Source organism: Uranotaenia lowii, chromosome 1 (genome assembly GCF_029784155.1).
Source record: "Uranotaenia lowii strain MFRU-FL chromosome 1, ASM2978415v1, whole genome shotgun sequence".
In the NCBI taxonomy this organism is placed as follows: Eukaryota; Metazoa; Arthropoda; class Insecta; order Diptera; family Culicidae; genus Uranotaenia; species Uranotaenia lowii.
The window spans coordinates 87,917,856-87,924,703 of NC_073691.1; positions in this window are offsets into that span (position 1 = coordinate 87,917,856).

Sequence of the window (6,848 nt, forward strand, 5' to 3'; positions counted from 1 at the left end):
GAGGCACAATGGTTTCACGATGCCCCGTCAGATGGCGTATGATTCTGGGATTTGTAATTGTATGGGCTCATCCGCCACTGATCAGTCTGGGTATCTGGTGTCTGCGATATATCGCTTCAGAATGATCACTCAATTACTAAATTACTTATTGAAAAAAAAAAACTTGCCCGGCTTAAGGATCGAACCCCGACCTTCGAGGTGAGAATCGAACACGCTACCACAAGACCACGCCTAGATGTTGTTCTAACTTAAACTAAAACTCGAAGTGATGATTGATTTTGAAAGCACATCAATGCACTTTTTGTGACTTACTAAATCTCGTTTTGAGAACTTTTGTGGCCTTCATGTGACTTACCAAATCCCGTTTTGAACTCTTTTGTGCCCTTTATGTGACTTAAGTCCCGTATAACGTACGCATAGATCGTTTTTGTGTAAACAGTTTATCACCGCTGGTTTATGATTTTAATTTAATGATTAATGGCATTTCGGTGAACTATACATTCTAATAGGAAGACTTTCAAATGAAAGTAATGAAAATTATAGACGGATAGATTAGATTAGGAAGCATGAAAGGTGTTGAAAATGAGCCAAGAGCGTGATTTGAGAAAACTTCTTGCCGCACAAGACCATTTGTCCCACATCGTATTACTGTCTAGAAGAAGCAAAGTCGATAGGCTGACTTTGCATTGATCTATACAATGATACATGGATGGATCGAAGCACGTGTTTTTCGTACCCCGATCAACACCTTTCATGCTTCCTAATCTAATCTATCCGTCTATAATTTTCATTACTTTCATTTGAAATTCTTCCTATTAGAATGTATAGTTCACCGAAATGCCATTAATCATTAAATTAAAATCATAGATCGTTTTTGCAATTTTCAAGTTCGTTAATGAGTAGGGGAGAGTGGGGTATCGTGGGCCATGGGGAAACGTGGGCCACTTTTAATATCTCAGATGTGTGTTGAGATAAAAATCTCAAACCAACTGTCATCGTCGTCGCTTTGCGTGAGCATATATTCCTTTGTGTTGTTGACTGAAATACGCATCATATGCTTCTTTTATTATCAAGCTAAAAAAATTTAGAAAAATTTACTTACATAATTTAAAAAACACCCGCTAATTTCATCGATGGGGAACCTAAAATGCATAACAAAAATATGCTCAGACGCTTATGATCTTAGTTTTGTCATGATCTTTCACGTGTTAAAGGAATTTTTGATGAAACATCAATAAGTCACACAAACGCAACCAATTTGTAAATCATAGCTTGTGGGGAATCGTGGGCCACACATCTTGAATCACCTATATTTTTATGTTTTTATACACATTCAGAACTTAAAATACGTTTTTTCTATCTGTAAAGTTTTCTTATGCCAAATGAAGAGTTATGAAAAATATTTTGTCCATCCTATATAAGAAATTTTGCCAAAACGTTCGCGAGCCAGGTTTGGGAATCTATGCGATCATACACAGCTCTCTTTTTTATTTCATCATCTGAAATAGCTTTAAAATAACGAAATGAATTAGGAAATCACAATTTTGGTCAACTCATGAACTTTGCATGTTATTTGGTCAATTTGGATGTGGTGGCTCACGATTCCCCACCATTTTTCAAAATCCAAAAAAAAAATACTTTTTTTAAACAGTCAGAATTTGGGGAAAATAACTTATTTAAAATTAAAAAAAAAATAGCTTATGATACCTTGAAAATGTAGAAAACCATACCATTTTTTATTTTAATTTTATCTTTTATAATAAAGAAGTTATGAAACAACGAAAAAAAGTGGCCCATGATTCCCCACTCTCCCATACATATAGTTAGTTCACTCATGGAAATTTGGCAAAACAAGTCACATACAACGTACAACGATTTCAAATTAACTGACGTATTTAAAAAAAAGTTCTTCAAGTGCCATTCTTCGTGATTTTTATTTAATATTTTAAATATTGACGGAAAAAATTCTTAGAGGCTTAGGTTGGAATAATTTCGGATTTTGTGGTTTCAAACTTGCTCATTAATATTAGAATTCGATGTCGGTGATCAAATTTAGCATTTTTAATTTCTGATTTGTTGTTGAAATCCGCTTTAGAACATCATTCTTAAAACCTCGATTCGAATCTTTGTTTAGCTTTTCGAACCTCAACTAGATGCATTTTCCATATTCGAAACTCATCATTTCGGAAAGTTGAAAAAATGAATTATAACTATTACAACTTTACAACTTTTAATTCTTTTGAAAAATGGGAACCAAAGAAAGTTTTATAATGATGATCCATTCGTTGGTCAAATAAAAGAGTTCATGTTGAGAGTTCTGAAACAAATTTCGCTTTTTGGTAAATATTTAAAAGAAATTATTATCTGAAACTTGGGTTAAAAAATCGTTTTAAGATTCAGAATACAGATTTTTAACTGAGGTCCAAATAAAGGTTCAGACCTGGAATTTAAATTTAAAATTCAGAAAATAAATCTGATTTGAGCTGTAAACTGAATTTCTCACTACAATTTCTGAATACTTTGTGGTTGAAATGAATTAGCTTATTCTTTGCTTATTCAAGTATTCACAAAAAAAAATTCTTCATTGAAGCTTTAGAAATCCACTATTTATTTTTTAAATCTACATAAAAAAAATTACATTTTCTCGGACTTCATACCTAAAGTTGGAATTTGAAATAAATACCTAACTTTTACTGTAACATAGCTTTGATTTATTCTTTATGTATGAATTGCTCTAGCAAAAATGTTATATTGAGGAGAAGTTTTGTCACCAAATTTAAAAAATTGAACAATGAATGTACAAATTTTAACATTTTTCGATGCCGTAAAAAATTTACCCAGTATGACAGATTGGCTTGTTTATATTACCTACAAACTTTTTACTGGTTTCCTCATGCTATACCAACGCTGTTGGTGTTGAAATATTTTTCGAACAATCACTAAATATTTTTAAATAAATATTTTTATAATTCAGTTAGGTGTCTGGGGAAAAATGCAAAAAAATGCAAATCAAAGGAACACCAAGTAAATCTCGTTTCCATGTGCTGGAATATGAATGTTTTGCATCACGCGTTTGTAAACATTGAAATTTCATTTGTCCGAACATTTATTTTTATGATTTCAGCTTTCAGAATTTATCCCTAAATGTATGCAGCATCCTCATTTTTAGAAAAATGTGAAAATTAGTTTTTACAGACCACAAAATTACTGCAATTAGTGTTTTCATGCGTAATGGTAACTTGTTATGAATTTACACTTAATTAAATAAAGAATTTATATTCTCCTCGGCAAGGTGCGCTTGCAAAACCACTACAATTGCATTGCCAATTTTATTTCGTTAATATCTGGTCATTGAACATGCGTAATGTTGTTGTAATGTTTATCCTACCACGATATGCCAAGATAATGTAAACATGAAAAATCAGCTGTTCGTTTGACGAGGAAATGCCTTTTTGAACTGGGGAGTTCTCGGGATTTTTCAGCGTTTCCCGTGATTGGACACTCGACTTTCGTAGCAAACTTCGTATAATTTTAAATTAAATACCTTGTTGACATTTTATTTTCCTATTCGAATTGCAGCCACTCCAATTGACGATGCACTAAAATTTGACGACATTAAAAAACTAATTCAATCTGACCAGTTACTAATGCTGTGGAAATCAAACGTAAACAGACGAAAACTATCCCAACAAACCGATCTTGTCTTCGATAGAGTCGCTCCAGGGAAAGTTTCATTTTTATTCCTGGTCCTCGTTCCGTTAGTGGGAAAGTTGGGGAACAATTTGCCCAGTCAGCCATCGCCGAGGGAAGGAAAACCAACTGAGCGGCGTGCAGGCAGGCAGGCAGGCAGGCATCCACAGAAAATCGAAACAACATGAAAGAGAATTCTTCCGGTGAAGCGAAAAATCAAAGGTCCTTTTGCCCCGAACCCGAAACCACTTGTCATCATTGGCATTGCAGGTCAAACCCTGGCCAGGAAAAAGGTGGAAATGATGGGTTGAGAGCACAATCGAAAAATGGCATTTCCGTTAGTTAAAGTTGAGGCTTAGGGTAGCGGGTGCTGTTTGCTTGCCATTTGACTTGATTGTTTTTACGGATTTTTATCAGAAGACCTTATTGTTGTTGGACATTACCTTCAGAAAATCATTACAAGTTTTTTTTAATAAATTAGGATTCATACCATTTTCTCAAAACAGGAGAGGGAGAGAGAGAAAAGGGCTCAAAAAGTGTTGGTTGAAGCATCTCTTGAGCCTTTGAAGAAAAGTTCTTCCTTCCATTAGTTATCGTGTTCCAGAGCGTTTTTTTTTATTTGCTTCAATCTCTTCGAGCCAACCACGTGAATGAGATGATAGGCTTATAGGAAACCATTTTTTACTTTTAATTGAAACCGAGAAATGAAAGTTCAGCAATCGGTTGATACTAAGCAAGAGTTCAATTTTTCGGACTGCCATGGTGCCATTTTCTACTCTGTGGGTTTTCCGTTTGAAGGAATGTTCTATGGTGGGCAAATCTCTTTGATTTTTTTGTAGCTTAACCTGCAGCCGAATTCCGGTACTTGAAGAAAATCTCCGAAAATCTCTTCTAGAAAAGAAATTCTAAAATTGTCGTTCTCTTCATAAAAATGTCTTTTCTTCTTGGCTGATTCCGAAAAAGTAAAGAGAAAGAAAAAAAAACCAAATGTAAGAGAAGAAAAAAGTATAGTTCACCTATTCACCGCTAGACGTCTTTGACGTTTGTTGTCGGTGAGACTTTTCAAAACGACTTTTTGTTGGCACCGTGTTTCTCCCATGTTTCCCGATATTTAGCATGGTAATTAGAATAAAATTATATTTGTAATACTGAAAACTATTTATAACAGCAATATTCAATATTGTTAGATAAAATTCTTCAAATCTTGCTCATCGTGCATGCAATCAAATATGAAAAAAACATATCGTTGAGTGTTGAAGGCATAATTGGAAGTTTTGAAAAATGAATCTAGAAAGTTACGTGTTTGTAAACAATCGGATGTGTTGATATGATTAAATATGTTATAGTTGTACATTCGAAAGTGTCATCCTTTAATGGGATAGCGTTCAATTGTTGATCCAGTAAGTTAATAAACTTCTTAGCCAAACATTTTGGCATTCGAAAGAGTTTTTCGAAATTTCCATCCGAAATATCAAATGGATTACTAATATCTCTCAAATAACGACGATGCCGAAGTAGTTCGATTTTTTCTAGGCGTTTATACCACTTTTTTTTTACATAGTAATATGATCCAATCATTTGCTCCATTATTTTAAAGTTTTAATAGGTATTAACGTATAATTTAACAAAAATCCTCACTGAAAAGAAATGTCTTTTGAAATTTCCGAAGCAAAAATGCCGAAGAAATTAAAAATCTCGTTTTCTATTTCAAACGTCAAAAATTGTCTTCTTTGAATTGACCGGAATGTCAATCTGAGAAAATTTCGCAACGAAAAAAATCCGAAGAGATTGAAAATTATGTTTTCTTTTTTAAACGTCAAAAAATGTCTTCTTTAAATTCACCGGAATTCCAAGATAAGAAAATTTTGAAAATGTCTTCAATAATTTCTTTTCTTTCACGACATTTTTTGCCCGGAATTCGGCTGCTGGTGAGTATTTTCGTGACTGTCTGATTAATTGAATAACGTTCGTAATTGCTTTTCAATTTGACTTAAAATTAGCTAACAACATGTTGTTTACATAAATTTGAGTAAAGAGAAAATGATAAAAATGACAAAAATGACAAAAATGACAAAAATTACAAAAGTTATAAAAATGACAAAAATAACAAAATTAACAAAAATGACAAAAATGACAAAAATGACAAAAATGACAAAAATGACAAAAATGACAAAAATGACAAAAATGACAAAAATGACAAAAATAACAAAAATGACGAAAATGACAAAAATGACAAAAATTACAAAAATGACAAAATTGACAAAAATGGCAATAATGACAATAATGATTATTTTTTTTCAATGCTGGATTTTAATCCTCTTGTATGATTCATACCTAATTATGATTAATATTATTGATATGCGTCTTGAGCAAATTAAGTGCGTAAAAGCTCGATTTAAAACATTAAGAATTTATTGAAACTGGTTGACGAAAACGGGATTGGAGCTTTGTCTTGAAATCATTTTTCAAGCATTCATTATCTTTTCAGATTGGAGGAAACTGGAATTCACTGTTATCCTCCAGCTGTTATTGCAGAAGATTCAATCTCAGATAAACACTAATTCAGCCTAGTTTTCTAAGGTCTCAATGTGTACGCATATCTCGGAGAGAGAACCCTTTTTATTAAGAGATAAACAAAATTAGCCATGGGAAAAAGAGATGTATGTCAATTAACACAAATTAAAGCGCTAAATTAATTCCCCCAAGTTCAAAACCGAAGGCAGGGAGCAAGTCCACTGTTTGTGTCACTTTGAGCTTGGTTTGCTTTCGTTTGGTTTTGTTGGGCGGGTGACCAAGCGAGACAAGTCGAAGTGGTGGAGCTGAAAACGTTTCATTTAGTTTTATGACACTTACAATAACCCGGCCAACTAACCAGCTAATCGAGCAGCTAAGTAAGTGCGCTCAAGTCAGTCTGACCGACGAGAACCATTTAGGCTTACTACGGGAGCTGGAAGCTGACTCAGATGTGTAGGAAGCGCCCGATGATGGCGATGATGTTGATGGCGATGATGATGGCAATGGCGATGTGTTATCTCGAAGCCGTTGAAGTCGCAGAAAAGCAATCAATTCCGGGTATCTTACTTCGTAATTGAAACATTGTAGAGAAGTGCGGTATTTTCACCACCTACTTAAGCTAAGAGAGAAGTCACCTCCCCATC